This window comes from Lactuca virosa, chromosome 8 (genome assembly GCF_052849685.1).
Source record: "Lactuca virosa cultivar CGN04683 chromosome 8, Lactuca_virosa_CGN04683_v6, whole genome shotgun sequence".
Taxonomy (NCBI): Eukaryota; Viridiplantae; Streptophyta; class Magnoliopsida; order Asterales; family Asteraceae; genus Lactuca; species Lactuca virosa.
Genome location: NC_136433.1, coordinates 266,539,226 through 266,557,822, shown reverse-complemented (window position 1 = coordinate 266,557,822; position 18,597 = coordinate 266,539,226).

The following is an 18,597-nucleotide window of genomic DNA, read 5'->3' as shown; positions in this document are numbered from 1 at the left end:
ATGGTACCCCTTATGATTACTTGGTGTATACGGAACATATATATAGCTAAGCTCGGATAGATAGTAGGCTGGGTGTATCTGCTCTAAGCCCACAACCAAACAAGGAACAGGAAATGAAGCGGAAAGCACACATGTTACTACCTGTCGGACCCGATTAATATATATCCCTGAATGCATACACTAAGGAATCATAAAGTTAGCATTATTGGTCCCTTTCTACTAAATGTACTAGACTCGAATGTTCTGTTTGTCGTTTGTAAAATGTAAGTTTTCCCTAGTTTATAACTATCTTGACTCGAAAATAGTTTGTATTAGCTTTCAAGTGGAACTGTCACTTATTGAAAGTAATGGGAATTTATAAGTACACAGTTGTCTTTTGAATTGACATCCTGTAGTACTAATTACCTTAAAACATGTTTGTTTTAGTAAGGTCATAATGTGAAGGCTAGTACCCGTACTATACGCTCTCCCTGTCAAGAGATTCTGGGAACCAAAAGCGACCTCAACAAACAATTGCAAGCCGTGTAATTCACATTAAAGTTTTATGATCATGTATACCCAATTTAACTATCACCTTTTGTTACAAACAACGAGTTAGTGATTCATTGGTATAATTAGATCTAGTATGTTCTCATGCTAGCATCTTAGTATGTTCGTTCTGTTATAGTATCTTGTATAGTGTATAGTATGTCTCTCTGATGTATTGTTTCTACCTCCCTGTTTTTCTTTATGTTATCGTGTATTGTTTCTACCCCCCTGTTTCTCTTTATAGTATGCTCTAGTATTTAGTATGCACTGAACCCCTAAACTATACCCCTTATAGTTTACTGGTGTTTTACTTGTACTGTTGTTGAAAAGACTCATTTTTCTACTAAGTTATGCTGGTACTTTAAAAACAGAGTTTTGTTAAACTATAAAGTAACATAAGTTGAAAAGAGTTTTTGAAATGTTTTGACAACTTATAAATGACATAAGTAATCTTTTGAAAATGTTTATAACAAACAATTACACAATTATCATTGTGTTCAACTTGTCTTCCCCCCCTTAAAAGCATTTAAAACAGTTTAAAAGGTTGATTACGGGGTATGAACTCACCTTATGTGGGTGATTCAAACGAATATGCGCGTAAGGATGAGAAGTTCCACGAATGAAGTCCCGAGACACAACAAGTCCTAAATGACATATATTGGCATGAATATAGTGTTTATAAGCAACTATATCAAAGGAAACACCTTCCGGGACTAGGAAACACTTTGACCAAGTGTTGGAATCACATGTGATTCATCTAAAGGGTGTTTAAATCCAAGGATTTGTGTTCACGGCCATGGGTTTATGGCCAAGGGAGTTACGGCCGTAAACTCATGATCAAACATGCATAAGAGGGTGTTTGAATGCTAGAGAAACTTGAGGGACTATTGCTCTACACAAGGATGAGAAAGACCAACTTAATGGAGGGTGTTGAGGTGTTTACGGCCACACCATAAATCCTATGGCCGTAAACTCTCCAAATGATGTCTTATTGGGTCTTAAAGGCAAGGAGTTTCAAAGGTTCAAGTGTCCCAAAGGTTAGCAAAGGTCTAGAAGTGTTTAGGGTTCAAGACTTGGCCATAATTAGGGTTTACGGCCAAGGGAGATACTCTTTGGCCGTAAACTCTCATTGATGAAGAGTTTGGTGATACCCTTCCAAGGTCAGACCTTCAACAGGACGCAGTCACCAACCTGGAATTCCAAGGGTTTTCATCTCTTATCGGCGTAACTCTTTTGTCTATCTCTTGAAGCTTTCAGTCGTTCTCTGATTTGTACGATCTTTTCTGTGGTTTCTTGGATGATTTTTGGTCCTGTGAGAGTGATATCAGGGACTTGACCCTTAGCTAGCTGCGTGTCACCCACCCCAGCCCAACACAGAGGGGATCTGCACTTACGACCATAAAGGGCTTCAAACGGCGCAACCTTAATACTAGTATGATAGTTGTTGTTGTAAGAGAACTCAAGTAAGGGTAAATGGGTGTCCCATGACCTGCCAAAGTCAATGACACATGCTCTCAACATGTCTTCCAATGTTTGTATGGTTCTCTCACTCTGCCCATCAGTCTGTGGATGGTAAGCTGTGCTCATATCCAGCTTCGTTCCAAGAGCCTTCTGCAGTGACTGCCAAAATTTCGAGGTAAACCTGCTATCCCGATCGGAGATAATAGATATCGGAACGCCATGCAGGCGGACTATCTCTCGAATGTAGATTTGTGTGAGTCTCTCCATCTTGAAGTTTTCTTTGATTGGCAGGAAGTGGGCGGATTTAGTCAATCGATCGACAACTACCCAGATGGTGTCGTACCCACTCGGAGATCTGGGTAACTTAGTGATGAAATCCATCGTAATCCTTTCCCACTTCCACTCAGGTATCTCTGGCTGCTGAAGTAGACATGAGGGCTTTTGATATTCCACCTTCACCTTGGCGCAAGTCAGGAACTTGCCCATGAAGGTAGCGATCTATGCTTTCATGTTCGGCCACCAATAGAGCTGTTTAAGATCCAGATACATCTTATCTGAACCTGGGTGAATGGAGTATCTAGTCTTGTGAGCTTCGTTCATGACAAGATCCCTATAACCGCCGTACTTTGGGGTCCAAATCCGGTTCATGAAATAGTAGACTCCATCACCTTTGATTTCCAGGTTCTTTTCTATTCCCCTCAAAGCTTCATCCGACATGTTTTTTGGTTTTAAGGCTTCCAACTGAGCCTCTCTGATTTGTGCGGATAGATGGGAATGGATGGTCATGGTTAGTGCCTTCACTCTACGACCTGAATACTCTTTACGACTGAGGGCATCCGCTACCACATTGTCCTTTTCGAGATGATAGCATATTTCACACTCATAATCACTGAGTAGATCTACCCATCGCCGTTGTGTCATGTTCAACTCTTTCTGATTGAAGATATGTTGTAGGCTCTTATGGTCGGTGAAGACAGTACACTTGGTTCCGTAGAGATAATGTCTCCAAATCTTTAAAGCGAAGACCACTGCTCCCAACTCTATATCGTGAGTTGTATAATTGACTTCATGTGATTTCAGATGCCTCGAGGCATAGGCAATAACCTTTCCTCGTTGCATGAGCACACAACCTAGGCCCTGATTTGATGCATCGCAATAGACAACTAAGTCCTCCGTCCCTTCTGGCAGGGATAAGATAAGTGCACTACATAAGGCTTGCTTCAATGTTTGGAACGCAGTTTCTTGCTTTTCTCCCCAACTAAAGGTTACACATTTCTGAGTCAGGGTGGTTAAGGGCTTAGCAATCCTGGAGAAGTTCTGGAAAACCTGCGATAGTAGCCAGCGAGACCCAAGAATTGACGAATTTCTGTGGGTGTCTTCGGTGCTGACCAATTCTCAATCGCCTTGATTTTTAAAGGGTCCACGTGTATGCCTTCCTCGCTAACCACGTGACCAAGGAAAGTTACTTTTCTGATCCAGAATTCGCACTTCAAAAACTTTGCATATAGTTTCTCCGCCCTTAGTGTTTCCAGCACTAACCTCAAGTGCTGCTTGTGATCTCCTTCGCTTCGAGAGTAGACAAGTATATCATCAATGAATACTATCATGAACTTGTCTAAGAAAGGGCGGAACACCCGATTCATCAGATCCATGAATACTGCGGGTGCGTTGGTTAAACTAAAGGGTATCACTACAAACTCATAGTGACCATACCGAGTTCGAAAAGTTGTTTTGGGAACATCATTCTCATGGACTCGCAACTGGTGGTACCCTGATCTTAGGTCTATTTTTGAGAAATAGCTGGCTCCTTGGAGTTGATCGAAAAGGTCGTCGATTCTGGGTAGGGGATAACTGTTTTTGATGGTATGCTTGTTCAGTTCGCGATAGTCTATGCACATCCGAAAGGATCCATCTTTCTTTTTCACAAATAGAATCGGGGCTCCCGAGGGTGAGGAACTTGGTCTGATGAATCCCTTGCTGAGCAGTTCATTGAGCTAGCGGGATAATTCTTTCATTTCTGCCGGTGCGAGACGGTATGGAGATTTAGCTACAGGAGTAGCCCCGGGGATTAATTCAATACAAAACTCGACTTGGCGCTCGGGAGGGATTCCGGGAAGATCTTCAGGGAAAACATCAGGAAAGTTGCGAACTTCAGGGATGCTCTTGAGGTCATTGACTTCCTGCTTTTCGTTAACAACATGGGCTAGGAATGCATGGCACTCCTTTCGCAGATATTTCTGGGCTTTGATGCATGAGATGATACGAAGGTTTGAGCTAAGTTTATCACCGTAAACAACTAGGGCTTCGCCAGATGGCAGATTGAGACGTATGGATTTTTCGTAGCAAAGGATATCGGCACGATTGGGGCTCAACCAATCCATACGAATGATAGCGTCGAAGCTTTTTATGGAGATTGGCATAAGGTTAATTGGAAAATAATGATCGTTTAAGGTAAGGGTACAGCCTATGGATACATTGTTAGTACTCTCTTTCTTTCCGTTAGCCATCTCGACGGTGAATGTTTCGGTTAAAGGTTGAGATTTACACTTGAGTAGATGTTTAAATGCATGACTGACAAAACTTCTCTTCGCACCAGAATAAAAAAGAATGCATGCATAAGAGTTGTCGTGGAGGAACGTACCCGTAACAACTGTGGGATCAACAAGTGCCTCCTCTTGGCCCATCGCCAACACCTTCCTTGTGTTACCACCTGTTGTTGCCTTGGGGCAATTTCTCTTGAAGTGACCAACCTCCCCACAACCATAGCAGGCTTGGCTGACGCCCGCTTCAGCAGTATGATTGGTCGGTTGGGTTGGTGTCTTGCAGAACCGTGTTGTGTGCCCCTTCCTGCCACACTTGTTACATTGCATCTCCCTACAAACTCCCAAATGATGGAAGCTGCATTTGTTGCACAAGGGCAAATTTCCAGCATAACGATTGGGGGTTGTCGGCGTAGTGGGTACAGCAGCAGGGGTAGTAGCGACATAAACTGTTGCTACTTGTTGTTTCTTGGAGAGCTCTTACGAAGACTGGCCCTTACGCTTGTTCCAGAATTTCTTCTTCCCACCACTCTCCTTTGATGGTTCGGGAACGGTTGTTACTGCATCAAGATCAACCCCGTGATCTATAAGAGTTTGTGCTAGGCACTTGGCGCTGTCAAAAGTGGTAGGCTTAGCAGCCAAGACATTTCCTTAAGTTGGGGGCATCAATCCGCAAATATATCTCTCTATTTTCTTGCTTTCCGGGGAGACCATCCCCGGGCAGAGAAGAGCCAGATCACAAAATCTAGCTGTATAAGAGGCAATGTCGGAACCCTTCATCTTCAGATTCCAAAGCTCGTGTTCCAATTTCTGCATCTCGCCCCTTGGGCAGTACTCAGCAAGCATGAGTTCTTTCAAACTCTCCCAACCCATGGCATTGATTATCGGTAGGGTTAGGGATTTGAGTCGGATATTCCACCAAGTCAACGCTCTGTCGGTGAAAGTGCAGGCGACAAAATTCACCTTGTTGGCCTCCGAGCAAGCACAAATTTCAAAAATCGATTCGATCTTCTCGAACCATCGAGTCAGGGCAATGACTCCTCCATTGCTGCCGAAAGATTTGGGTTTTGCATTCATGAAGTCTTTATAGGAACACTCCTTCTAGTATCCCTGACCACTCTCCATATTTTGGGGATGGGTACCACTTCCTGATCCGCTAGAGCCACCAGGATTTAATTGCATCATCACGGCAGTTACAGCGGCCGTAACTGCTGCCTGGAACATAGCAGGGTCGAACTGAGGAGGTGGTGGTGTCGGATCTGTAGGGGGATTGCTGTTCTTTCTGTTGGGTCTTTTCTTCAGAGGCATCTTGTTCTAAAAATAGTCAGGAAGAAGAGGATGGTAAGTCCCCTAGTTTTGATTCAAGAGATATAAAACAAGATATATCTCAGTCCTGAAAGATAAAGTGTTCTACTAAGCGATAAAAAAGAAAGTTACCAATACAAGTAAACTATCGCTAGGAAGAAATAAGTAGCAACACTTGGAATGAATCTGTACGCTGCATTCGGCTCTAGCTAAAATACTCCTATAGTATTTTAAGTTGTATGTTCTATTTTATCGATATTTTGTTGTAGCTTGGTAAGTTTTAGGCTTGCTGCAACACCATGGTCACTCCCAAACACATGTTGGTCATGTCTCAGATAAATATAGTTGATCAGGCTATATTGATCCCAGACATGATTACATAACTGTCCAGGTTTAACCGCAGTGTCCAACATCCAAATACTTTTGTTTTTTTCTACTTGTGATACTGTTTCTGGTACGTATGTATACTTGCATACTTCTTATAAAATACTTATATATTTTAAAAAGTATACTTTTAGTTCAGAGCACTTCGGACCGTTAGTGTTTATAGTTGTATACCATGGAAGGTGCGGTATACTTAGTTCACTATAAACAATAACTCTGATACCAATCTGTCACACCCCCAAACCGGAACGGCGGAAACGTTCGGGGGCGGATGACATCATATGTAGTATCACAACAATTGAATCATAGTAATCAAAGTAAACACAACCATTACATTGATTAAGTAAAACATTTACACGTGTTCATTTCATATTCATATACATCATATGTATAAAAAAAATAAAAGACGTAGCTCTACACGTTCCGTCTTCTCAAAATCCATGCGAGGTACCTGTCTACTGATCTCCTGAGAATACAAGTAGTTTTGAAAGAGTATCAACATAAAGTTGGTGAGTTCATACCCCTAATCTTTACAGTTTTAACGTTTTCAAGGGGTAATACAAGCCAAACATCATTGATTTTGTGAAATTATACAAAAAGGATTTTAATACACCTAGGAATGATAGAATTGACACAGCCACATAGTTTTCATACTTTTATCAAATATTTAGATATTGCATCCCTTTTGTATATTGTTGAGCATTAGGGAGGTTTTCAACACAATCATAGTGTTTTTCAGTGTTCAACATGAATACAGTAACGAACATATAAACTATAATAGGTATAGTTTGTGGGAACAACTATTTTATCAAGGTACAAACATAAGATTCAAGGTGAACGAACATATAAACTATATATAGTATGGTTTATGAGACATATATTCAACTAGTTAAATTCAAGAGTTCATTTTATTCTACATGTAATCGTTGGTATAGCATTTTATGAGTGAGCATTCTTCGCGTACTTAGTTAAGTACTAACAAAAGTCCTGAGATTATAACCAGAGTCTCCTTGCGGGAGAATGTGAGTTTGTGTATAGATCTACACGGGATTGACAATCGTGCACCATAACTGTTCGCTACAGTTAGGCCGGCAGGTCTGGGTGACAAAGTCATTTCGATTACGACGCCTGAAGAACGTCGTTCTGGCAATTCAATGGTCAAGTACGGTTATAACAACTCATAAATTTGGTACTAAGAATATACGATTAATGTATGAATGGTAATAACTTCAATTGGTTTTATTATAAAGTAATGGAACTACTATACATATTAAAGTTCTCAGAGCTTTTCGAACTTACTATACATACTGTTGATAGCCAGGGTTTCCATGTAAACAAAGGGGTTTTTCATTCAAAACAAACAATGCACAACACATTCAATGATAACTAGACATATGAACTAATACATTATGAGATTCAGTTACAAAATACACATATTAGAAAATAATGGATTTTCTTGGAAACATACAAATACTTTCATTGATTCATTAACATATTTTCCTTACAAAAACATGCTCTTTCAAAACTGCTTGTATTCTCAGTAGACCAGTAGACAGGTACCTCGCACAGATTTTGAGAAGACAGAGCGTGTAGAGCTACGTCTTTTATTTTTGTTATACATATGATGTATATGAATATGAAACGAATAGATGTAAATGTTTTACTTAATCAATGTAATGGTTGTGTTTACTTTGATTACTATGATGCAATTGTTGTGAGACTACATATGATGTCATCCGCCCCCGAACGTTTCCGCCGTTCCGGTTTGGGGGTGTGACACCATGCATGAGATCTAGCCATTTCCATGGAAGTTTATTGTTATTTTTAGATTTGGGTTCATTTGGTGGGTTGCAAGCCACCAAGTGATCGACTTTATGGGTTAGGATGAAGTATTGGACTCAGATCTGTAGTTTGGACGTAGTGTCTTGATGGGTTTTGTATACTACAACATCCTATGGTACACATACAACCCTAAAAGCTTTGGATCTATGTTTTCTCTAATTATACATGCATATGGTTTCCAAAGCTTTAAGGCTACAACTATCATACAAATAACATATGTATAATAAGACAAGTTTTAGATATACCTCTTGATGTTGTTGATGTTGCTAGAAATACTTTGGCCTTTAAGAACTTAGTGCCCCAAGTGTTGCACCTCAAATGGAATCACAACTCACCTAGGACAAAGGCGACTCTTGAGAGAGAATTTCCATGCACCAAAAAACTCCATGAACTCTAAGTACATGTGTGTAGGCATTTTTTTGGCTAAGGAGTACATATTTATATGTTGGATTCCAAGGGTCATGGGTATAACCCAAATCCATACCCATGGGTTTTATGATCCATGGTTCATGTGGCCCAACTCTTTACATATCCATACATAAACTTGGTCCAACATGAATCATAAGCCCAACACATATAAATATAACTAATTACCATAATTAGTCCCCATAGAGTTAATTAGTCTCTTTTGATCACTAAATTAATTCCAAATTAATTCTTGATCAATACTAATTAAAACATATGATTTCATATTAATATATTAGAACTTATAATATATTAATAAATCATATATAACCTTCTCTCAAGAGTCCATCCTAACAAACTGTCCTGGTGTTATGCAACCCAAATGGACCATGCTACTCGCAGGTCGAGTACATACCAATAATAGTTATGGGGTTAGACATCTAATCCAACAGTTTCCCACTTGGATAAGTCTAAAACTATTATTGCAAGTACGACTCCAAAACCCGACTAGAAATCATAGCTCTTAAAGTTGTTGTCGGACTCTGATCTAGTCAATGACGTGTCCATTACATAAGGGATCATATATTCCTCCATTCTAGATATCATATGGACTGAGACATGGATTATAATCATTCTCTATGTCCATATGTTGTTTCCCGATTTCCGATTTATGACGACTGACTAATTGAACAAATCAAATTAGTCCAGGCCCGACCGAGCACTTACGTTTTTCATCACTAAATCATTGAGGGGCCCACAAATATTGCTTTTATCCCTCCAAGGGTAAAAGGAATGGAAAAACTTCGACTCATATTCTTGCTCTATTTACTAATCAAATCACACACAACAATGTGTTTTATAACACCAAGTTACTGGTGCGTTTTCACATTATCAATGTGCAACCGACTTGTAGACTGCAACTCATATCTCTCCGTTTGAAGAATATAAGATATTATCATCTCATGATCACTCGTGATAAAATCCATGAAGTGTTTCAAATGAGCGTGGGTTTAATCCAATACTCGAATCTTATTCCAGGAGCACTCATGAATACTGCAGCTATGTCTAGGCCACCTAGACAAACTACAAACCCATTCATGACAGTCTTGCCTTAATACCTATTTCCAAAGTATGATCGACTGTGGACGGTTTGAATAACCTAGTTATTCGGGAAGTCAAAACATGCAAAGTGAAACACAAGAATAATACTAATCCTATATGGCCCCAATACTTGTGAGAGTAAATAAAACACCTTTTATTTAATCACCATATTGATTACTTATTATTCATTGTATAATGTTTCGAATAATCAACTTAATACTTGAATTAAAACAATAGTTGTCCCATGCTCCAAGCATGCACACTATGTTTGCCTATGGTCCTTTGTTTGTGGAATAGATCAATTGAAAACATTTCAATGATGCTCATTTCACAATTCCTAATCCTTATGATAAATGTAAGAATACAACATTCTTTGCCATTTACTAAAATCTGTTAGATTCTAAACTTATATGCAATGATCCTCTTGTAATGACTATGCACAAAAGTCACAAAGACTTGGCAACAAACATTACAAAGTATTCCAATGGAGAGCAATTCTATGGAAACAAAGTCTCACATTCAAAGTACATTCCTTTGAACATCCTTCTTGCATTAAGTTTCCTAATCTTACACAGATTTGATGAATAACTTACACCTATGGAAACATTTCCATATTCCATTTTAACTATCACTTCTGAACAAGAGTTGTCTCTTTTCAGAATATGTCAATATGGTCCTTCCAAAATTTAACACTATACTTCCAACTGTCCATGAGTAACCAATCTTTGGCAAGCCTCAGATTGTCCTCGACAATTGATTAATCATTTTAGTTATATCCAGTTCTATTCCTTTTCCCTCTTAATGCCCTAGGCATTTGGAAAAATTAGAACGGATGAATATTACAGCACCGCTAATCGATCCTATATCTGAAGCATATGGGACACAATTCATGATGTCTCACATAAAGACATGATACTAGACCAGTCTTTTGCTATAATATTTCTATTTCTATTTGCCATGTTCTCATAATTCAGATTATGAAAGGGGATGCCGTAATCATAATCGAATTTTAGAACGCAAATAATGTTTCCATATATAGAATTTCCTTATGTTGAATCATTCCAACATAACATTCATATATATACTTGTCTAAATTTGATTAAAATATCAATCTAAGCTTTTAGAATTCCGATGAAGTATAATTTCCTCTCCCTTAATTATAGCAAAACAACTTTTCAAACCCTACAACTTTGCAAATTGAAACTTATGTTTTCTATAATTAACATTGCTAACTTGCAACATAATAATTATGCTCCCATTAACATGATAATTATTAGCATAACACTTATGCTCCCACTAGTTTTGACATGTATCCAGAAATCAGCTGGACTTCTAGAAATCAATACTTTATTGACTTTCTTACCAAAGTTCAGATTTCTGATACGAGATGCTTTGATAAGAATTTATCCAAGCTTCCCAAAATCAAACACCTTTCCTTAGATAGCTCACATGTGTGTCTAAACAATTTTAGAACTATGAAAAAGGGATTTCGTATCATAGTCTCAAATGTTTAGACCTTTGCCATTGCTCACAAGTCTATGTTAGTGTGCTGGTTAACCACACACGCTCCATTAATGACTTTGAGAATGCAAATATCACAATTGCTTACCTAAAATCTACTTAGTGAAAGCGTTTCCTCACCATCATTTTCATGAATCGAAGAGAAACCTTATGACACTTAGATTTTATGGTGTATGTGTTCCTATCCATGTGACTTTTTCATAACCATAAACACAAGACAAGGTTAGCGACAAATCCAAACTCATATGGACTGAACTTGTTCAATCTTAGTTTTCTTGCCCCGACAACACAAGGGCCTACCATTGCTTCCAGGTTGTTATGCAAACAATTGACAACTCATAGAACTCATATGCATAGTCAACTTTAATTGGAATGGACACAGAAACAAGAATATGTTGACACGATAGGTTTTAAACCTCAAGTCGCGTGATAGTGATAAACAATAACCTTGATTAGTTCTTGAATTTTTTTTAAAGATCTTTAAAACTCCCAATGACCTCTTGACATATATGTTTCTCATGTCAAGAACCATTCCTTGACAAAGCAAATATTCAAGAGTTAGTGCGGATTCTTATCAAAACAAACACTTCACACAATTGGCCTTAGTTGGTCTATGTTTTATCCAAAACATCACAACTCACCAATTTCAAATGTACAAGAGTAGAAAACATTTTACTCTACATTTGAAAAGTGTTTTAAACCTTCTTAACATTATGTCACTCGAGTTACAATCTTGGAGTATGACTCTAAGACTTGTTTTGGAACGAAGTATGACTTATCTTCTTGATTTAACCATTTCAACAATTCACGATTCCTCTTCTTAGTCAAACAAGTGCTCTAAGATGTCCTTAGAGGATCAATTGTGATATGGTTTTTCATAATCATTAAGATGATCATAAAACATGATACTGAAGTACTCTCCCATCTTTTCAGATTGGAGAAACTTTTATCTTTCTGCCTAATTTGATTCTACTCATTCGTCCTGCCATACATTGAAACTTTCCAATGTTTCAGAATTACACTTAAGCTTGTAAGCATAACCATATTTACTAAAATTTAGTAAATCATGACGAATAGTCTTATCGATCTTTGTGGTGCACCTGACAGGCGCACAACCAAGTGTACCCGATCCTATAGTCCTTCACTTGACTCACATGTACATGTGAACAAGGAATTAGTCTTAATTTCCCAAAGCTGAAAATTCTCATTCATCATACAATACAAGTTGCATGATTCCCAGTTTCTATCCAACTGAAACTTGGGTGATGAAAATCTTTCCTTATTTGGTAAATTATGACACTACCACAAATGAAATAATCAAATCCATTTTCTAATATTGCTATCAATGGAATCATATAAACAACAATTTTTCATAAATGCCATTGTAAGGATACTTAAAATAAATAAAAATAATTTTTTTTTTCTTTATTTATAAAAATTTGCGGAAAAACTTTTCCTTACAATGCAATTACAAATGAAAAGAATGTTGTTATCTATTCCTAAGCAATATATCATAACTCTTAAGCAGCAGCTCAAAATTCTGATCATCGAACCATGCGATCGAAATCCATCTCTTCATGATCAGAATCAGCTTACTCTTCCTTTAAGCTTCCTTTGATTCTCCAAACATCAAAATGTAATTACATTACATCATGTATTAAGAATCTCCAAATAGGAACTTAATAGAGTTAGATAGTGGACTTTACCTGAAGTAGAGTCAAACTTTTTGACTTTACCATCCTTATGATCTTTCAGGTAAATAGGGCAGCTTCGCTACCAATTCCCCTTCTCTTGGCAAAAGAAACATTGGGTCAAATGACTTGACCATGGCCGATCCCTTTCCGTTGGGAAGAGAAAACTTTTCTGGACTTCTAATGTTACCATTTTAAATGTCCATGGAAGTCTGGGAAGTTGATCTTCCAATCAAATTTTCTTTACCAGTGCCCCAAATCATTGTTGATTCAGCAGCAACAAGCAAATAGGTAAGATCGATAAGGGTCATGTCGTGGTCTGTTACATAGTAGTCCTTAATGAACTCACTATATGACACGGAAAGTGATTGAAGAACCCAATCAACAGTCAACTTCCTTCAGACTTCGACACCCAACTCTCCCATCTTGTCAATATTAGACTTCATCTCCAAGATGTGACCACATATAAACATTTCTTGCCAATAGGGATTGAGTGACCTTGAACTTTTCAAGAACTTGTGGGTTAGGGAGAATAATTATAGGAGGTGGAGGAAGTGAAGTATGATTTCCAGTCTCCTTAATGCACAACAAAGGGATTAATCTTTCACCTTGATTGCCATTTAGGATATCATCTTCATTAGTAAAGCTTTATCTAAAAGGATAAGGAAGACCATAGTTGTCATAACTAAACATCTATGAGGGATAAATTCAAGTTTAGTTGATTTAAGTCCTTAATATAACACCCAATATGAAATATTAAGGCTAGGACCCAACACAATATTTTATAGCTTGGAAGAGGGATGTCGTAATCCAAGCTACAAAATATTTGAAGGTAGGTAAATGACGATTTACCAATTTCCACCATGAAAAATGAAATTTAACATTAGGTTTTAAATGAATTGAAACTCCTAGATCTTTTGAGCTTCATTGAACTATTCAATGGCATGTTTAAATCTCGATTGTGCCCTTCAAGTTTGTGACTGGGATGCCAAGGATCACAAACAAGGAGTGAATAACCATGCAAATTAACTTGGTACACTTAATGTTACAACCACCTAATCAATGTGTCGGTTAACCACACACACTCCATTAATCTATGATTAACATCAAGCTACCCTTTGCCACACATTGTCTGTCCCAGATTAGTGTGCCGGTTAACAACACACGCTCCACTAACGACTTAACAAGGTGCAAAGTGCAACTTCATGGGTTAGCACCAAATTCACATTTTCCTAAGTAACTAAGATTGGGAATTTATAAGTGTTTAGTTACTTAGTATTTATCATTATACTTTTAATGAAGGGAGAATTAATGTCTTGTCCTACCCGTTCGGCTAACGACCCTCCACCAGTCAAGGAAGTGGTGGGTGAGAGTGGACACCCATTAAAATGCCATTTTATAGGTAGTGACCTTATACACCCCTTATAGACTGACTTCGTGAATGAAGCCTACTAACGGTAAGACTGACTTTGTTCTTATACATATATATAAATATTAAACCTATAATATTATAATAGTATAAGGGTTGAATTTTAAACTATTAAAATTCTAAGGGTTGAAATTAAAGTATACATCGGGGGGGGGGGGTAACTTTACAAATTCCAAACTTGAGGGAAAGTTTTGAACAATTCAAAAACTTTTGGTTTCCATAACTTATGAGTTTAAAGTAGTTTAATGAAAAAACTCTTCAAGTTCCATAAATTGAGGACATGTTATGGAAGACTTTAAAAAAATTTAAAAAATGAGACTCTTCATTTTCATAACTTATGGAAATTTTATGAGTTTTAAAATTCATAAATGAGACTTTTCATATAAGTTGAGGACAAGTTACAAAAACACATATTATGAAGAACTTTTAGATCAATTTGGATCGAAAACAATTATCACATAATTTTTCTATCAATCTAAACTAACTCATAAGAACAAGATAATTCATATCACCAATCTTCAAGAAAATAGCATAAACATATGAACTAATACAAATATTTAAATTATGATAATTATCTTTGAAATTGGATTAGCATGATCATTACCACATCAAAAACATGTTTATAAGTTCAAAAACAGTTTAGGGTAATGATCCTAGTCCAATTCTAGCCTTAAAAGTCGAAAATCTTCCCTGTGGAGCACCAACACGTCGAGTGCAGGGACCTACTCGGCTAGTTGGACGAGTTTACTCTTGGACTCGGCGAGTCCCCCAGTGGACTCGACGAGTCCACAGTCCAGAAAGCCAGAATTTCGATTTTCAAGCTATTGCATCAAGTATAATTGAAAACCAAGCCTAGGCTCTGATACCATTGATGGGTTTTGTATACTACAACATCCTATGGTGCACATACAACCCTAAAAGCTTTGGATCTATGTTTTCTCTAATTATACATGCATATGGTTTCCAAAGCTTTAAGCCTACAACTAGCCTATAAATAACATATGTATAATAAGACAAGTTTTAGACATACCTCTTGATGTTGTTGATGTTGCTAGAAAGACTTTGGCCTTTAAGAACTTAGTGCCCCAAGTGTTGCACCTCAAATAGAATCACAACTCACCTAGGAGAAAGGCGACTCTTGAGAGAGAATTTCCATGTACCAAAAAACTCCATGAACTCCAAGTACATGTGTGTAGGCGTTTTTTGGCTAAGGAGTACATATTTATATGTTGGATTCCAAGGGTCATGGGTATAACCCAAATCCATACCTATGGGTTTTATAATCCATGGTTCATGTGGCCCAACTCTTTATGTATCCATACATAAACTTGGTCCAACATGAATCATAAGCCCAACACATATAAATATAACTATTTACCATAATTAGTCCCTAAAGATTTAATTAGTCACTTTTGATCACTAAATTAATTCCAAATTAATTCTTGATCAATACTAATTAAAACATATGATTTCATATTAATATCTTAGAACTTATAATATATTAATAAATCATATATAACCTTCTCTCAAGAGTCCATCCTAATAAATTTTCCTGGTGTTATGCAACCCAAATGGACCATGCTAGTCTTGGGTCGAGTACATACCAATAATAGTTTTGGGCTTAGACATCTAATCCAACATGTCTTAAGGGATTAAGCAGTTTTGGAGAAAATGGCTTAACAGGAGAGTACGCTGGGCGTACACGCCAGTATGCGCAGCGTACAAACCATTCAAGCAGTACGCGCAGCGTACAGAAGGGTACGCTCAGTCAGTGGGCTTTATGTTATTGGGCCTAGGTTTGGGCCAGGATTTGGATATAGCAGTAGTTGGGCCGAGATGGGCCTTCAAAAGTCAGTCAAGGGCTCAAGGACTTGTTGGGCTTGTGAGGAAAAGCCCATTTGAGAAGTTGGGCCCAATTTAGAAAATTGGTAAATCATCATTTACCTACCTTCAAATATTTTACAATTGGATTACGGCATCCCTTTTCGCAATTGTAGAATATTATCTTGGGTCCTAGCCTTAATATTTCATTTGAGTGTAATATTAAGGATTATCATCTAATCTAAACTTTGTTCTTCTTCTTTTACAGATGTCTATCCCAAACAATGCTTCCAACCCAATCCCTTCAGGCTCTTTCTCCCTCATGAACTTATGTGGGAGGGTCATTTTCGATGGCTCGAAATTCAATGAATGGATTCGAAACATCAGAATGGCTATTCGCTATGAGGACAAACAATATGTCCTAGATAAAGAGCTCAAGGATATTGATGTCACCACTGCTACTCCCGAACAAATCGCTAAAAAACTCATGAAAGGGATACGACAAAGGTGTCGTGTCTAATGATTGCAACCATGACTGCTGAGTTGCAGAATTCCTATGAGGACTGCTATCCTTTTGAAATGTATCAAGATTTGATGGAAAGATACCATCAAAGTGCTCGTCAGGAGAGGTATGAGATCATTGCCTCCATGATCACAACCAAAATGAAGGATGGTGAACCCATCACGACCCACTTGCAAAAGATGCTGAGATTTGTGGACCGCTTGCTTAAATTAAATGTCAATTTTGATGAAGAGTTGGCCATAGATATCATTCTACACTCTTTACCTTCTTGTTATGATCAGTTTCGTATGACTTATCATATGAACAAGGAGGAGGTCACTCTTAGCAAGCTTCAAGGCGTTCTAAGAACTGCAGAAAGCAACTTGAAAGGCAAGTCGGTTGTGTCTACTCCTACTACTACTTCTACCCTTGTTCTGGTAATCAGACATGGGAAGGGAAAGAAGAGGAAGGCTCCTTACAAGAACCGTAAGGGAAAGTCTCTTAATGGATCCTCTTCAAGTGGCACCAAATTTCGTTCTGCTAATCCCTCTTCCAATCCGAAGGAAGCTGAGTGCTTCCACTGTCATGAAAAGGGCACTAGAAACGAAGCTGCCCTACGTACTTGCAGGACATAAAGGATGGCAAGATCAAGCCCTCCTTTTCACGTATTTACACTATTGAATCTAATAACTCACACATGCTAATTCTTGGGTCCTTGATACAGGTTGTGGTATTCACATTTGTTCTTATTTGCAGGGACTAAAAAGAAGTAGGGATGTGGAGCATGGGAAGATAAACTTAATCATGGGAAATAGGAAAGTGTCGCATGTGACCAAGATTGGAGTTTATTCTTTATTGCTTAGTAATGGTTTAAATTTAGATTTGAATAATTGTTGTTACTCGGCCGATATGGCGAGAAATTTTATTTCCTTTCACATTTGTATAAACAAGGTTTTACCTTTTCTTTTAAAAATGAAAATGGTGGTATTATGCTTATTGTAATGGTGTATTTTATTTTGAAGCATTACCTTGCAATGGTATATATGAAACTGTGATGGTTGTAGATAACTTAGGAAATAATGTGTTGAATATTGATTCTTCAAATGCTTTAGACAAAGCATTCTTGTGGCATTGCCGTCTTGGACATGTCAACAAGAAGCGCATAGCCCAACTCCAAAAGGATGAAGTTTTGGAGTCATTCGACTTGATGTCAGATGACACTTGCGAATCTTGTTTACTTGGAAAGATGACCAAGTCACCCTTCACCGGTACTTGTGAAAGGGGTGAAGGTCTGTTGGATCTCATACACATCATGTGTGTGGACCATTCAGAACCGCCACAAGGGATGCTAACCGTTTATATGTGACTTTTACAGATGATTATAGTAGATATGGGTATATTTACTTAATCAAGCATAAGTCGGAAACTTTTGAAAAGTTCAAGGAGTTTAAGCAAGCCTTAGAGAATCAATTGGGAAGGAAGATATAGATGCTACGATCCGATCATGGAGGAGAGTATCTTAGTATCGAGTTCCTTGACTATCTTAAGGAATGTGGAATTGTTTCACAATTGACGCCACCAAGGACACCACAACTTAATGGTGTGGCTGAAAGGCGCAATAGAACCTTGCTAGACATGGTTCGTTCCATGATGAGTCGAGCTTCGTTACCCATCTCATTCTGGGGGTATGACTTAGAGACTGCCACCCATATCCTTAATCTAGTCCCTACTAAAAAGGTTTCCAAAACACCTCACGAGATGTGGACAGGGAAAGTTCCCACATTAGACCACATAAAAGTTTGGGGTTGCGAGGTTTTTGTGAGAAAAGAAACTCACAACAAGCTCGAACCTCGGAGTAAGCGATGTATTTTCATCGGCTACCCACAAAAATCCTTTGGATATCTCTTCTACAGACCGAGTGACAATGTTGTCTTCGTTGCAAGGAGGGGAGTCTTTCGCGAGAGAGAACTCATAGGACAAGGAAAAAGTGGGAGGCAAATTGACCTTGAAGAGCTTCAAGAGTCAAGCGGTGAAGGAACCTCAAACACTAGCAATCAACCTGAGGAG